The sequence below is a fragment of the Engystomops pustulosus genome, chromosome 6 (genome assembly GCF_040894005.1).
Source record: "Engystomops pustulosus chromosome 6, aEngPut4.maternal, whole genome shotgun sequence".
Taxonomy (NCBI): Eukaryota; Metazoa; Chordata; class Amphibia; order Anura; family Leptodactylidae; genus Engystomops; species Engystomops pustulosus.
In genome coordinates, this window is record NC_092416.1 from 30,589,691 (window position 1) to 30,608,627 (window position 18,937).

Genomic DNA, 18,937 nt, shown 5'->3' on the forward strand with positions numbered 1-18,937 from the left:
TGGTGTATTATATAGTATATGGTTATAATGCACAGTAATATATAAGGTATATGGTGTGTTATATAGTATATGGTTATAATGCACAGTAATATATAAGGTATAAGGTGTATTATATAGTATATGGTTATAATGCACAGTAATATATAAGGTATATGGTGTATTATATAGTATATGGTTATAATGCACAGTAATATATAAGGTTTATGGTGTGTTATATAGTATATGGTTATAATGCACAGTGATATATAAGGTATATGGTGTATTATATAGTATATGGGTTATAATGTACAGTAATATATAAGGATTATGGTGTGTTATATAGTATATGGTTATAATGCACAGTAGTATATAAGGTATATGTAGTGTTATATAGTATATGGGTTATAATGCACAGTAATATATAAGGTATATGGTGTATTATATAGTATATGGGTTATAATGTACAGTAATATATAAGGATTATGGTGTGTTATATAGTATATGGTTATAATGCACAGTAATATATAAGGCATATGTAGTGTTATATAGTATATGGGTTATAATGCACAGTAATATATAAGGTATATGGTGTATTATATAGTATATGGGTTATAATGCACAGTAATATATAAGGTATATGGTGTGTTATATAGTATATGGGTTATAATGCACAGTAATATATAAGGTATATGGTGTGTTATATAGTATATGGGTTATAATGCACAGTAATATATAAGGTATATGGTGTATTATATAGTATATGGTTATAATGCACAGTAACATATAAGGTTTATGGTGTGTTATATAGTATATGGGTTATAATGCACAGTAATATATAAGGTTTATGGTGTATTATATAGTATATGGTTATAATGCACAGTAATATATAAGGATTATGGTGTATTATATAGTATATGGGTTATAATGCACAGTAATATATAAGGTATATGGTGTATTATATAGTATATGGTTATAATGCACAGTAATATATAAGGTTTATGGTGTATTATATAGTATATGGGTTATAATGCACAGTAATATATAAGGATTATGGTGTATTATATAGTATATGGGTTATAATGCACAGTAATATATAAGGTATATGGTGTATTATATAGTATATGGTTATAATGCACAGTAATATATAAGGTATATGGTGTATTATATAGTATATGGGTTATAATGCACAGTAATATATAAGGTTTATGGTGTGTTATATAGTATATGGGTTATAATGCACAGTAATATATAAGGTTTATGGTGTGTTATATAGTATATGGTTATAATGCACAGTAATATATAAGGTATAAGGTGTATTATATAGTATATGGTTATAATGCACAGTAATATATAAGGTATATGGTGTATTATATAGTATATGGTTATAATGCACAGTAGTATATAAGGATTATGGTGTATTATATAGTATATGGGTTATAATGCACAGTAATATATAAGGTATAAGGTGTATTATATAGTATATGGGTTATAATGCACAGTAATATATAAGGTTTATGGTGTATTATATAGTATATGGTTATAATGCACAGTAGTATATAAGGTATATGGTGTATTATATAGTATATGGGTTATAATGCACAGTAATATATAAGGTATATGGTGTATTATATAGTATATGGTTATAATGCACAGTAATATATAAGGTTTATGGTGTGTTATATAGTATATGGGTTATAATGTACAGTAATATATAAGGTATATGGTGTATTATATAGTATATGGTTATAATGCACAGTAATATATAAGGTATATGGTGTGTTATATAGTATATGGTTATAATGTACAGTAATATATAAGGTATATGGTGTGTTATATAGTATATGGTTATAATGCACAGTAATATATAAGGATTATGGTGTATTATATAGTATATGGGTTATAATGCACAGTAATATATAAGGTATATGGTGTATTATATAGTATATGGTTATAATGCACAGTAATATATAAGGTTTATGGTGTATTATATAGTATATGGGTTATAATGCACAGTAATATATAAGGATTATGGTGTATTATATAGTATATGGGTTATAATGCACAGTAATATATAAGGTATATGGTGTATTATATAGTATATGGTTATAATGCACAGTAATATATAAGGTATATGGTGTATTATATAGTATATGGGTTATAATGCACAGTAATATATAAGGTTTATGGTGTGTTATATAGTATATGGGTTATAATGCACAGTAATCTATAAGGTTTATGGTGTGTTATATAGTATATGGTTATAATGCACAGTAATATATAAGGTATAAGGTGTATTATATAGTATATGGTTATAATGCACAGTAATATATAAGGTATATGGTGTATTATATAGTATATGGTTATAATGCACAGTAGTATATAAGGATTATGGTGTATTATATAGTATATGGGTTATAATGCACAGTAATATATAAGGTATAAGGTGTATTATATAGTATATGGGTTATAATGCACAGTAATATATAAGGTTTATGGTGTATTATATAGTATATGGTTATAATGCACAGTAGTATATAAGGTATATGGTGTATTATATAGTATATGGGTTATAATGCACAGTAATATATAAGGTATATGGTGTATTATATAGTATATGGTTATAATGCACAGTAATATATAAGGTTTATGGTGTGTTATATAGTATATGGGTTATAATGTACAGTAATATATAAGGTATATGGTGTATTATATAGTATATGGTTATAATGCACAGTAATATATAAGGTATATGGTGTGTTATATAGTATATGGGTTATAATGTACAGTAATATATAAGGTATATGGTGTGTTATATAGTATATGGTTATAATGCACAGTAATATATAAGGTATATGGTGTATTATATAGTATATGGGTTATAATGCACAGTAATATATAAGGTTTATGGTGTATTATATAGTATATGGGTTATAATGCACAGTAATATATAAGGTTTATGGTGTGTTATATAGTATATGGGTTATAATGCAAAGTAATATATAAGGTATATGGTGTATTATATAGTATATGGGTTATAATGCACAGTAATATATAAGGTATATGGTGTATTATATAGTATATGGGTTATACTGCACAGTAATATATAAGGTATATGGTGTGTTATATAGTATATGGTTATAATGCACAGTAATATATAAGGTATATGGTGTGTTATATAGTATATGGGTTATAATGTACAGTAATATATAAGGTTTATGGTGTGTTATATAGTATATGGTTATAATGCACAGTAATATATAAGGTATATGGTGTGTTATATAGTATATGGGTTATAATGTACAGTAATATATAAGGTATATGGTGTGTTATATAGTATATGGTTATAATGCACAGTAATATATAAGGTATAAGGTGTATTATATAGTATATGGTTATAATGCACAGTAATATATAAGGTATATGGTGTGTTATATAGTATATGGTTATAATGCACAGTAATATATAAGGTTTATGGTGTGTTATATAGTATATGGGTTATAATGCACAGTAATATATAAGGTATATGGTGTGTTATATAGTATATGGGTTATAATGCTCAGTAATATATAAGGATTATGGTGTATTATATAGTATATGGGTTATAATGCACAGTAATATATAAGGTATATGGTGTATTATATAGTATATGGGTTATAATGCACAGTAATATATAAGGATTATGGTGTGTTATATAGTATATGGTTATAATGTACAGTAATATATAAGGATTATGGTGTATTATATAGTATATGGGTTATAATGTACAGTAATATGTAAGGTATATGGTGTATTATATAGTATATGGGTTATAATGTACAGTAATATATAAGGTATATGGTGTGTTATATAGTATATGGTTATAATGCACAGTAATATATAAGGTATATGGTGTATTATATAGTATATGGTTATAATGCACAGTAATATATAAGGTATATGGTGTATTATATAGTATATGGTTATAATGCACAGTAATATATAAGGTATATGGTGTGTTATATAGTATATGGGTTATAATGCACAGTAATATATAAGGTATATGGTGTATTATATAGTATATGGTTATAATGTACAGTAATATATAAGGTATATGGTGTATTATATAGTATATGGTTATAATGTACAGTGATATATAAGGATTATGGTGTGTTATATAGTATATGGGTTATAATGCACAGTAATATATAAGGTATAAGGTGTATTATATAGTATATGGGTATAATGCACAGTAATATATAAGGATTATGGTGTATTATATAGTATATGGGTATAATGCACAGTAATATATAAGGATTATGGTGTATTATATAGTATATGGTTATAATGCACAGTAATATATAAGTATATGGTGTGTTATATAGTATATGGTTATAATGTACAGTAATATATAAGGATTATGGTGTATTATATAGTATATGGGTTATAATGCACAGTAATATATAAGTATATGGTGTGTTATATAGTATATGGGTTATAATGCACAGTAATATATAAGTATATGGTGTATTATATAGTATATGGTTATAATGCACAGTAATATATAAGGTATAAGGTGTATTATATAGTATATGGGTTATAATGCACAGTAATATATAAGGTATAAGGTGTATTATATAGTATATGGTTATAATGCACAGTAATATATAAGGTATATGGTGTATTATATAGTATATGGGTTATAATGCACAGTAATATATAAGGATTATGGTGTATTATATAGTACATGGTTATAATGCACAGTAATATATAAGGATTATGGTGTATTATATAGTATATGGGTTATAATGCACAGTAATATATAAGGTATATGGTGTGTTATATAGTATATGGGTTATAGTATACAGTAATATATAAGGTATATGGTGTGTTATATAGTATATGGTTATAATGCACAGTAATATATAAGGTATATGGTGTGTTATATAGTATATGGGTTATAGTATACAGTAATATATAAGGTATATGGTGTGTTATATAGTATATGGTTATAATGCACAGTAATATATAAGGTATATGGTGTGTTATATAGTATATGGGTTATAATGCACAGTAATATATAAGTATATGGTGTGTTATATAGTATATGGGTTATAATGCACAGTAATATATAAGGTATATGGTGTATTATATAGTATATGGGTTATAATGCACAGTAGTATTATACATACTTATTCATGTATCACTTATAATGGTTGCGGTTGTATCGGATTGTAATATCCGGAGCCATTATAGACGTATCTGAGTCTTTCTCCGTCTTTCTTTCCTATGTGTCAGAAGTTTGTGAACCCCTGGGATTGACTTGACAGCAGCATTGAAGTTGGATGAAGCTCTGTGCCGGTGCCCACCTGGGACCCCTCTCTAGTGTAAAGGTCAGGCTCCTTGGCCCCAGGAAGGCGGGAGGAGGGGGCCGCTATCTCCCACTTCTCTCACAGCTCAGACATTATTTGATGTCATTTTCCTTCATCTTGCAGAACAAATACTGAATCTTACAAGATGTTTTAAAGACTTGGCAAACAAATCTAAACCCAGGACATGTCTCCCTGTGGATCGTCTTGTGCCTGGCATGGAGGGGCTCCAGACCCTGGGCGCCGGCCTCCATGATGAGCCCCTGCAGATGCTGGTGGATACTAGTGTTTCTCTACAGTTGGTTTCTTCATGTACAGGAACCATCTTTTCGGTTCAGATACGTAAAGAAGTGTGCAAAAGTTTTAGGCAGCTGAAAAAAAAAAGTTATACAATAAGAATAGAACAGTTTTCAGAAACAGAGACGTGAAACTTTTGTTTTTACCAATTCACAAAAGCAAAATGAATGAACAAAATTGAAATATAAATTAAATTAATATTTAGTGCTACCACATTTTACCTTCATAGGGCATCAATACCTTTAGCTGGACATGGTATTTGAAGAAACTCAGTGGGTTGGATGTTCCAAACATCCTTCTCCACATCTCTATAAGTATTTCTAGACAGATCGAATGGTGTTAAAATCAGGGCTTTATAGAAGTAGAGTATCTGTCTGCTCTGCAGGTGTAGAGTGTCTGACTATTTCATACATCGTACTTGCACCATGTGATCTCATCCTATATTGTGCATCACGTGACCTCATCCTATATGGAGCACCATGTGACCTTCTCCTATATGGAGCACCATGTGATCTCCTCCTATATTGTGCATCACGTGACCTCATCCTATATGGAGCACCATGTGACCTTCTCCAATATGGAGCACCATGTGATCTCCTCCTATATTGTGCATCACGTGACCTCATCCTATATGGAGCACCATGTGATCTCCTCCTAGATTGTGCATCACGTGACCTCATCCTATATGGAGCACCATGTGACCTTCTCCTATATGGAGCACCATGTGATCTCCTCCTATATTGTGCATCACGTGACCTCATCCTATATGGAGCACCATGTGACCTTCTCCAATATGGAGCACCATGTGACCTCATCCTATATGGAGCACCATGTGATCTCCTCCTATATTGTGCATCATGTGACCTCATCCTATATGGAGCACCATGTGACCTTCTCCTATATGGAGCACCATGTGATCTCCTCCTATATTGTGCACCACGTGACCTTCTCCAATATGGAGCACCATGGGACCTTCTCCAATATGGAGTACCATGGGACCTTCTCCTATATGGAGCACCATGTGATCTCCTCCTATATGGAGCACCATGTGACCTCATCCTATATGGAGCCCCATGTGACCTCATCCTATATAGAGCACCATGTGACCTCATCCTATATCGTGCACCACGTGACCTCCTATATGGAGCACCATGTGACCTCACCCTATATGGAACACCATATGACCTCATCCTATATGGAGCCCCATGTGACCTCCTCCTATATGGAGCACCATGTGACCTCACCCTATATGGAACACCATATGACCTCATCCTATATGGAGCCCCATGTGACCTCCTCCTATATGGAGCGCTATGATGACCAGTGCTAGAATCTATTCTTCGTTGAAACGTAATTTTGGAGTAAAGTTAGTAAAGAGTCCTTTGGCGTCATTACATGAGGGATAATCCGCTGGTCATGTGATCGGGCAGCGGCTGATGACTACTCCTCATTTTCCTCAGTCGCCTCCAGCGTGGATGTGTGTGAGGCCAATGATTCTTATCACGGCGGGTAATCAGCCGCTCATTCGCCGCTATTATCACTCGGCCACTTTCAGTCTCTTGTACTCAGTGGGGTGTCCTATTGATTTCTGTATTTTGTAGCTAAGACTCCGGAGGCTCCATCTGGTAGACGAGAGGAGAAGGACACGGAGCAGGGATGGGGCCGAATCTTGTACGAAATGTTTACAGACAGAGGACGAATCCAGAGCCTCGCTATGTCCTTGAAGTATTACCAGACGTTACATATACCACAACCACATGATACACGGGGCTCCTGTAGTCCTCAAGTATTACATAGGACTGCAGGACACATCTACTACATGATCTGTACTCAGAGAGGTATCACTGTGTTATGTGTAGTGTTACATAGGACTGCAGGACACATCTACTACATGATCTGTACTCAGCGATATCACTGTGTTATCTGTGATGTTACATAGGACTGCAGGACACATCTACTACATGATCTGTACTCAGAGAGGTATCACTGTGTTATCTGTAGTGTTACATAGGACTGCAGGACACATCTACTACATGATCTGTACTCAGAGAGATATCACTGTGTTATCTGTGGTGTTACATAGGACTGCAGGACACATCTACTACATGATCTGTACTCAGAGAGATATCACTGTGTTATCTGTGGTGTTACATAGGACTGCAGGACACATCTACTCCATGATCTGTACTCAGAGAGATATCACTGTGTTATCTGTGGTGTTACATAGGACTGCAGGACACATCTACTACATGATCTGTACTCAGAGAGTTATCACTGTGTTATCTGTGGTGTTACATAGGACTGCAGGACACATCTACTACATGATCTGTACTCAGAGATATCACTGTGTTATCTGTGGTGTTACATAGGACTGCAGGTCACATCTACTACATGATCTGTACTCAGAGAGATATCACTATGTTATCTGTGGTGTTACATAGGACTGCAGGACACATCTACTACATGATCTGTACTGAGAGATATCACTGTGTTATCTGTGGTGTTACATAGGACTGCAGGTCACATCTACTACATGATCTGTACTGAGAGATATCACTGTGTTATCTTTGGTGTTACATAGGACTGCAGGACACATCTACTACATGATCTGTACTCAGAGAGATATCACTGTTATCTGTAGTGTTACATGGGACTGCAGGACACATCTACTACATGATCTGTACTCAGAGAGATATCACTGTGTTATGTGTGGTGTTACATAGGACTGCAGGACACATCTACTACATGATCTGTACTCAGGGAGATATCACTGTGTTATCTGTGGTGTTACATAGGACTGCAGGACACATCTACTACATGATCTGTACTCAGAGAGATATCACTGTGTTATATGTGGTGTTACATAGGACTGCAGGACACATCTACTACATGATCTGTACTCAGAGATATCACTGTGTTATCTGTGGTGTTACATAGGACTGCAGGACACATCTACTACATGATCTGTACTCAGAGAGTTATCACTGTGTTATATGTGGTGTTACATAGGACTGCAGGACACATCTACTACATGATCTGTACTCAGGGAGATATCACTGTATTATCTGTGGTGTTACATAGGACTGCAGGACACATCTACTACATGATCTGTACTCAGAGATATCACTGTGTTATCTGTGGTGTTACATAGGACTGCAGGTCACATCTACTACATGATCTGTACTCAGAGTTATCACTGTGTTATCTGCGATGTTACATATCTGTGGTGTTACATAGGACTGCAGGTCACATCTACTACATGATCTCTACTCAGAGAGATATCACTGTGTTATATGTGGTGTTACATAGGACTGCAGGTCACATCTACTACATGATCTGTACCCAGAGAGATATCACTGTGTTATATGTGGTGTTACATAGGACTGCAGGTCACATCTACTACATGATCTGTACCCAGAGAGATATCACTGTGTTATATGTGGTGTTACATAGGACTGCAGGACACATCTACTACATGATCAGTACTCAGATCGTTATGCCAGTGTTATCTGTGGGGTTACATAGGACTGCAGGTAACATCTACTACATGATCTGTACTCAGAGTTATCACTGTGTTATCTGTGGTGTTACATAGGACTGCAGGACACATCTACTACATGATCTGTACTCAGAGAGATATCACTGTGTTATCTGTGGTGTTACATAGGACTGCAGGTCACATCTACTACATGATCTCTACTCAGAGAGATATCACTGTGTTATATGTGGTGTTACATAGGACTGTAGGTCACATCTACTACATGATCTGTACCCAGAGAGATATCACTGTGTTATATGTGGTGTTACATAGGACTGCAGGTCACATCTACTACATGATCTGTACCCAGAGAGATATCACTGTGTTATATGTGGTGTTACATAGGACTGCAGGACACATCTACTACATGATCAGTACTCAGATCGTTATGCCAGTGTTATCTGTGGGGTTACATAGGACTGCAGGTAACATCTACTACATGATCTGTACTCAGAGAGATATCACTGTGTTATCTGAAGTGTTGCATGGGACTGCATATCACATCTACTACATGATCTGTACTCAGAGAGTTATCTGTAGTGTTACATGGGACTGCAGATCACATCTACTACATGATCTGTACTCAGATCGTTATGCCAGTGTTATCTGTGGGGTTACATAGGACTGCAGGACACATCTACTACATTATCACAAACATACACGACAACCCCTTGCAGTCGGCTCTCTGATTTTCTCTCTTCATTACGTCTTTTGTATTATTTCCCAGACAAAGATGAAACTTTTTGGATCTGCGCCAAGGCTTAAAGTGACAGCGCTGGCCGGAGAGTCACACCGGATCGCTTACTCTAATGGTGACAGACAATAGTTTGGCTTGTGATCTGAGGATGAGCCCCTACGTCTCGCCTCTCAGCTGTGCTGCTACTATGTTGTCAAGCACTTCAAAGAGGGACCTCGAAATATGACCGGACCTGCCGGTAATTGTCATTTAGCATGCCAAGATCCGGTCATGTTATCTGCTCCCATCATGCACCAGGGCTCCTACACACAGAGTAATATGCAATAGCAATATGTTAACACAGAAGGAACTTAGAAGTCAATTAACTTACTAGTCAAGCAGCTATCCAACCGGCCAACCAGTCCAGTCAGTGGACCAGTCACTCAACCTACTAGGCAATCAACCATTCAACTGCCCCAACATCCAATCAACTAACCAACCAACCAGTCAAGCTCTCACTTTAAGGTTTTTGTGTTTGGCCTGTGTTCTGTTTCATTTACCACCACTGTCTCCAGGATCGCATAGGGTCTTCAACTACCCACGTAGAGATGCAGGTCCATCAAACCCAAACTGTAATCCTACAGTGTTGATCCAGAAAAAGACTGCAAACTCCTATGAGAGTCATTCTTTCCTTTGGTTACTTGATATTACACGCTCTTTGGATGATGGGGCAGTTAATGGAGGCTTGATGGACCAGAGTAGGCTAACGAAGATCATGGAAGAGAAGGAAAGCAAGACGAAGAGCCCAATTGTCCCAGGTGTCCCTGCGATCCATGCCTCGGATCACAGGCGCACCCGTGCCCCTCTCCGTGGCGGTGCTGCCCCGTCCCCCAGCCCGCACTCACCTCTCTACACTCCTGCTTCCGTCCTGGCTGGGATGGGCGTGCGTGAAGATTTAAAGGGCCAGCGCACCGCTGATTGGCGCAAGCACTTCCAGGTTTCCCATAAAGACCGGCGGCTCCCTTCACTCCCCTCCGGATCTTTGCGCTCATTAGCCATTGTGAAAGGTTCCTTGTGAGTTCCTGTTTTCCACGCCTGATTCCCTGTTGCTGACCTCGCATCTCTGCCACCTGCCTGACTACCTGCCTGTGCCGGAACTCGAGCCTGGAAACTGTTTCTGTACCGCGACCTCGGCTGCCACCGCAGGCTAGTCGCACCTGTGGAACGACCTGTTGGCACTCTGCCGCAGCAAGACCATCCCGCTTTGTGGCGGGCTCTGGTGAAGACCAGGTGCCACTTAGACTCCGGTCCAAGGTGTCAGCTAGTACCATGACCCCCGGTGGTCCAGGGGGTCCACTGACGCCGAACCCTGACATCAACACAAACTTTACTGAAGTTCATGGAATGCATTGAGGAGGTAAGTTGTCATTGAAGAGTAGGTGCAGCAGGGAGAAGTGAGCAGGAGCTGCTTCTAGGTGTAGATCTTATCAAGATGTGCATAGAAAGGAGGAAAGAAGTTTTAAGAAGAGATGAAGTAGAAGAACGGAAGCAGGAGGATTGTAGGACGATACGCACCTCTGTACCACCATTCCATGACACACCACAGAGATACACGCCCTACATTACCCATCACACAAAACAACATTATCCCCAACAGGTCACGTTCCTTAATACAGCCGCTCATGCTGAACCACCGGATTACCCTAACAGTATAAGGTTATAAATCTCTGTGTTGCAGTCAGCCAGGGGTTAAATGATCTACTCTAAATCTGGAGAACTTCATCAAGAAGCGTAATGTAATTACAAGCACCTATTCATGGCCCATGAGTGGCATCCCTCCAGGACTGGGCATGACGCTTGTCAACCATCTCCGAGCATCTCCTGTTGACTGGACGCTCCAGGGAACGTTAGTGTGTTTAAGCCTCCTGTCTGTTCTGACCACTGACACCCTGTCCAAACATCGCTGAGGCCGCAGCTACCTGACTGCTCATGTCCGCCCGTGTGACAGCTGCTCATGTTCTCCAGCCAGGAGCCGTCTGTCACACCGGTTATTTTTAAGGCTTCTCCGTTCTACAAAGGACCTTGATAAGAAGTCACGCTGCCTCCGAGTCATCACTTAGTCAACAATTATTCTGAAGAATCAACAGGCCCCCAAAATCGTTCTCCGAAGATGAGCAAGGACATCAAGCGGCCGCCCAATCTCAGGAAGAAGCTTCTATCAGCTCCTGGAATTACTAGGATAATGTGCAGCGAGGGGACAGGACGTGGTCACAGCACTTCAGGCATCAGACACAGTTCTCCATGACACATGCATCATGTATGACCCTCATGTATCATGTATGAGGCTCTTACTACTGAAGACCAGACTGATGCCTTACATACTATATATAGGGCAGACATAATTCAGATGTAGGTCCCTCTATAAGATGTCCTCTGTGACCAGCAGAACAGGGAACTGTAAGTCCATCTTAAAGGGTTAATCTGTGAATTCTAGACTCCTGTCTATGGATTCTGGTTCTTGACTCTAGATACTGGCACTTCCAGTCTTCAGCAACTGTGCCCGACTGCAATGTGTCGGGAAGGGGGGGGGTTGGTCAGTTTCACGGGACCTGCTTTTGGCCAATCTGTGGTCACCTCAGACCTTGAAATGTGAAGTGTCTTTCACGGATTGGCCAAAGCGACTCAAAAGACAGAAGAACCACATAATGAAGATAGGGTAACTACACAGTTTCAAACCACTCCTGCCCCATGTAAATGAATATGGAGACGGCCATCTTGCCTGAATTGCTGGACTGCTCTAACTTCAACCCAAAGATTTCCATGCTACCCTTTACATTGTGGCCCCCTTATATTGTGATTCCCAGGAGCTCCTCCTCATATTATGTCCCCTCTATCATCTCCCCTCATATTGTGTTCCCTCAATCATCTCCCCTCATATTATGTCCCCTCTATCATCTCCCCTCATATTGTGTTCCCTCAATCATCTCCCCTCATATTGTGTCCCCTTAACCTCGTCAGAGGTATGAAGCCAAGTTTCAACCCATAATGTCTTTATGACGCTTGGTCTGTGCCGGGAGCTGAGCACAAAGTATCATGGTGCCGTATGGAATATGGTTTTGCTGTTGTCTTGGATAGTGAAGCCTCCGCTCTGCCCCGCACTCATTTCCATGTAGTGGGACGCGTGTTTGTCTCTGCGTTCTGTCAGACGTTCACGGTCGGACCGTGGATCCTGCACAATGCACTGACCAGATTCTTCAAGCCTTGAACATACGTTTCTGACAATATTTACTATATTCATTTTACTTTACATTGTAATATAATATTCTCCTCCTACACTTTATACAACAAAGGGCACAACTGCAAATAATCTGAAACCCCAAACCCCCCCCCCCCCCCAACCCCAACCTCCCGTCTATCTATAGGACAATTCTATAATCTCTGGAATTTTTCCTCTCAATTCACAAAGTGAACGTTCACAGAGCAAAGTGAGTTAATAAATAAGGCAAAAAATCTTCTCCGGATCAATGTATGAATCATGTGACAGCGCTGCCCCCTAGTGTTATATCACCAGCAGCTCTGTATATAACTACAGGACAGGAGACAGCGCTGCCCCCTAGTGTTATATCACCAGCAGCTCTGTATATAACTACAGGACAGGAGACAGTGCTGCCCCCTAGTGTTATATCACCAGCAGCTCTGTATATAACTACAGGACAGGAGACAGCGCTGCCCCCTAGTGTTATATCACCAGCAGCTCTGTATATAACTACAGGACAGGAGACAGTGCTGCCCCCTAGTGTTATATCCCCAGCAGCTCTGTATATAACTACAGGACAGGAGACAGTGCTGCCCCCTAGTGTTATATCACCAGCAGCTCTGTATATAACTACAGGACAGGAGACAGCGCTGCCCCCTAGTGTTATATCACCAGCAGCTCTGTATATAACTACAGGACAGGAGACAGTGCTGCCCCCTAGTGTTATATCCCCAGCAGCTCTGTATATAACTACAGGACAGGAGACAGCGCTGCCCCCTAGTGTTATATCACCAGCAGCTCTGTATATAACTACAGGACAGGAGACAGTGCTGCCCCCTAGTGTTATATCCCCAGCAGCTCTGTATATAACTACAGGACAGGAGACAGTGCTGCCCCCTAGTGTTATATCACCAGCAGCTCTGTATATAACTACAGGACAGGAGACAGCGCTGCCCCCTAGTGTTATATATCCAGCAGCTCTGTATATAACTACAGGACAGGAGACAGTGCTGCCCCCTAGTGTTATATCCCCAGCAGCTCTGTATATAACTACAGGACAGGAGACAGCGCTGCCCCCTAGTGTTATATCAGCAGCAGCTCTGTATATAACTACAGGACAGGAGACAGTGCTGCCCCCTAGTGTTATATCACCAGCAGCTCTGTATATAACTACAGGACAGGAGACAGTGCTGCCCCCTAGTGTTATATCCCCAGCAGCCCTGTATATAACTACAGGACAGGAGACAGCGCTGCCCCCTAGTGTTATATCTCCAGCAGCTCTGTATATAACTACAGGACAGGAGACAGTGCTGCCCCCTAGTGTTATATCACCAGCAGCTCTGTATATAACTACAGGACAGGAGACAGCGCTGCCCCCTAGTGTTATATCACCAGCAGCTCTGTATATAACTACAGGACAGGAGACAGCGCTGCCCCCTAGTGTTATATCACCAGCAGCTCTGTATATAACTACAGGACAGGAGACAGCGCTGCCCCCTAGTGTTATATCACCAGCAGCTCTGTATATAACTACAGGACAGGAGACAGTGCTGCCCCCTAGTGTTATATCCCCAGCAGCTCTGTATATAACTACAGGACAGGAGACAGTGCTGCCCCCTAGTGTTATATCACCAGCAGCTCTGTATATAACTACAGGACAGGAGACAGTGCTGCCCCCTAGTGTTATATCACCAGCAGCTCTGTATATAACTACAGGACAGGAGACAGCGCTGCCCCCTAGTGTTATATATCCAGCAGCTCTGTATATAACTACAGGACAGGAGACAGTGCTGCCCCCTAGTGTTATATCACCAGCAGCTCTGTATATAACTACAGGACAGGAGACAGTGCTGCCCCCTAGTGTTATATCACCAGCAGCTCTGTATATAACTACAGGACAGGAGACAGGGCTGCCCCCTAGTGTTATATCTCCAGCAGCTCTGTATATAACTACAGGACAGGAGACAGCGCTGCCCCCTAGTGTTATATCCCCAGCAGCTCTGTATATAACTACAGGACAGGAGACAGCGCTGCCCCCTAGTGTTATATCAGCAGCAGCTCTGTATATAACTACAGGACAGGAGACAGTGCTGCCCCCTAGTGTTATATCACCAGCAGCTCTGTATATAACTACAGGACAGGAGACAGTGCTGCCCCCTAGTGTTATATCCCCAGCAGCCCTGTATATAACTACAGGACAGGAGACAGCGCTGCCCCCTAGTGTTATATCTCCAGCAGCTCTGTATATAACTACAGGACAGGAGACAGTGCTGCCCCCTAGTGTTATATCACCAGCAGCTCTGTATATAACTACAGGACAGGAGACAGCGCTGACCCCTAGTGTTATATCACCAGCAGCTCTGTATATAACTACAGGACAGGAGACAGCGCTGCCCCCTAGTGTTATATCACCAGCAGCTCTGTATATAACTACAGGACAGGAGACAGCGCTGCCCCCTAGTGTTATATCACCAGCAGCTCTGTATATAACTACAGGACAGGAGACAGTGCTGCCCCCTAGTGTTATATATCCAGCAGCTCTGTATATAACTACAGGAGAGGAGACAGTGCTGCCCCCTAGTGTTATATCTCCAGCAGCTCTGTATATAACTACAGGACAGGAGACAGCGCTGCCCCCTAGTGTTATATATCCAGCAGCTCTGTATATAACTACAGGACAGGAGACAGTGCTGCCCCCTAGTGTTATATCACCAGCAGCTCTGTATATAACTACAGGACAGGAGACAGTGCTGCCCCCTAGTGTTATATCACCAGCAGCTCTGTATATAACTACAGGACAGGAGACAGTGCTGCCCCCTAGTGTTATATCTCCAGCAGCTCTGTATATAACTACAGGACAGGAGACAGCGCTGCCCCCTAGTGTTATATCCCCAGCAGCTCTGTATATAACTACAGGACAGGAGACAGTGCTGCCCCCTAGTGTTATATCACCAGCAGCTCTGTATATAACTACAGGACAGGAGACAGTGCTGCCCCCTAGTGTTATATCACCAGCAGCTCTGTATATAACTACAGGACAGGAGACAGTGCTGCCCCCTAGTGTTATATCCCCAGCAGCTCTGTATATAACTACAGGACAGGAGACAGTGCTGTCCCCTAGTGTTATATCCCCAGCAGCTCTGTATATAACTACAGGACAGGAGACAGTGCTGCCCCCTAGTGTTATATATCCAGCAGCTCTGTATATAACTACAGGACAGGAGACAGCGCTGCCCCCTAGTGTTACATCCCCAGCAGCTCTGTATATAACTACAGGACAGGAGACAGTGCTGCCCCCTAGTGTTATATATCCAGCAGCTCTGTATATAACTACAGGACAGGAGACAGTGCTGCCCCCTAGTGTTATAGCTCCAGCAGCTCTGTATATAACTACAGGACAGGAGACAGTGCTGCCCCCTAGTGTTATATCACCAGCAGCTCTGTATATAACTACAGGACAGGAGACAGCCCTGCCCCCTAGTGTTATATCCCCAGCAGCTCTGTATATAACTACAGGACAGGAGACAGTGCTGCCCCCTAGTGTTATATCTCCAGCAGCTCTGTATATAACTACAGGACAGGAGACAGCGCTGCCCCCTAGTATTATATCCCCAGCAGCTCTGTATATAACTACAGCTCAGAAGACAGTGTTGCCCCCTAGTGTTATATCTCCAGCAGCTCTGTATATAACTACCGGACAGGAGACAGTGCTGCCCCCTAGTGTTATATCACCAGCAGCTCTGTATATAACTACAGGACAGGAGACAGTGCTGCCCTCTAGTGTTATATCACCAGCAGCTCTGTATATAACTACAGGACAGGAGACAGCCCTGCCCCCTAGTGTTATATCACCAGCAGCTCTCTATATAACTACAGGACAGGAGACAGTGCTGCCCCCTAGTGTTATATCACCAGCAGCAATGTATATAACTACAGGACAGGAGACAGTGCTGCCCCCTAATGTTATATCACCAGCAGCTCTCTATATAACTACAGGACAGGAGACAGTGCTGCCCCCTAGTGTTATATCACCAGCAGCTCTGTATATAACTACAGGACAGGAGACAGGGCTGCCCCCTAGTGTTATATCCCCAGCAGCTCTGTATATAACTACAGGACAGGAGACAGCGCTGCCCCCTAGTGTTATATCACCAGCAGCTCTGTATATAACTACAGGACAGGAGACAGCGCTGCCCCCTAGTGTTATATCCCCAGCAGCTCTGTATATAACTACAGGACAGGAGACAGTGCTGCCCCCTAGTGTTATATCACCAGCAGCTCTGTATATAACTACAGGACAGGAGACAGTGCTGCCCCCTAGTGTTATATCCCCAGCAGCCCTGTATATAACTACAGGACAGGAGACAGCGCTGCCCCCTAGTGTTATATCTCCAGCAGCTCTGTATATAACTACAGGACAGGAGACAGTGCTGCCCCCTAGTGTTATATCACCAGCAGCTCTGTATATAACTACAGGACAGGAGACAGCGCTGCCCCCTAGTGTTATATCACCAGCAGCTCTGTATATAACTACAGGACAGGAGACAGCGCTGCCCCCTAGTGTTATATCACCAGCAGCTCTGTATATAACTACAGGACAGGAGACAGTGCTGCCCCCTAGTGTTATATATCCAGCAGCTCTGTATATAACTACAGGAGAGGAGACAGTGCTGCCCCCTAGTGTTATATCTCCAGCAGCTCTGTATATAACTACAGGACAGGAGACAGTGCTGCCCCCTAGTGTTATATCACCAGCAGCTCTGTATATAACTACAGGGCAGGAGACAGTGCTGCCCCCTAGTGTTATATCCCCAGCAGCTCTGTATATAACTACAGGACAGGAGACAGTGCTGTCCCCTAGTGTTATATCCCCAGCAGCTCTGTATATAACTACAGGACAGGAGACAGTGCTGCCCCCTAGTGTTATATATCCAGCAGCTCTGTATATAACTACAGGACAGGAGACAGCGCTGCCCCCTAGTGTAATATCACCAGCAGCTCTGTATATAACTACAGGACAGGAGACAGTGCTGTCCCCTAGTGTTATATCCCCAGCAGCTCTGTATATAACTACAGGACAGGAGACAGTGCTGCCCCCTAGTGTTATATATCCAGCAGCTCTGTATATAACTACAGGACAGGAGACAGTGCTGCCCCCTAGTGTTATATCACCAGCAGCTCTGTATATAACTACAGGACAGGAGACAGTGCTGCCCCCTAGTGTTATATCAGCAGCAGCTCTGTATATAACTACAGGACAGGAGACAGTGCTGCCCCCTAGTGTTATATCACCAACAGCTCTGTATATAACTACAGGATAGGAGACAGCGCTGCCCCCTAGTGTTATATCACCAGCAGCTCTGTATATAACTACAGGACAGGAGACAGTGCTGCCCCCTAATGTTATATCCCCAGCAGCTCTGTATATAACTACAGGACAGGAGACAGCGCTGCCCCCTAGTATTATATCCCCAGCAGCTCTGTATATAACTACAGCTCAGAAGACAGTGCTGCCCCCTAGTGTTATATCACCAACAGCTCTGTATATAACTACAGGACAGGAGACAGTGCTGCCCCCTAGTGTTATATCCCCAGCAGCTCTGTATATAACTACAGGACAGGAGACAGTGCTGCCCCCTAGTGTTATATCCCCAGCAGCTCTGTATATAACTACAGGACAGGAGACAGTGCTGCCCCCTAGTGTTATATCACCAACAGCTCTGTATATAACTACAGGATAGGAGACAGCGCTGCCCCCTAGTGTTATATCACCAGCAGCTCTGTATATAACTACAGGACAGGAGACAGTGCTGCCCCCTAATGTTATATCCCCAGCAGCTCTGTAT

General features: G+C 41.0%; 1 long non-coding RNA gene across 1 annotated transcript in view; it reads left to right on the plus strand.

Annotated features, from left to right (window-relative positions):
* LOC140134803 (uncharacterized) overlaps positions 1-5,788 on the plus strand; it is a 30,474-nt gene extending 24,686 nt beyond the window's left edge. The window contains exons 2-3 of the long non-coding RNA XR_011856406.1: positions 5,254-5,348; positions 5,451-5,788. This is a non-coding gene — a long non-coding RNA (uncharacterized lncRNA). The remainder of the gene's footprint in view (positions 1-5,253; positions 5,349-5,450) is intronic.
* The last annotated feature ends 13,149 nt before the right edge of the window (positions 5,789-18,937 follow it).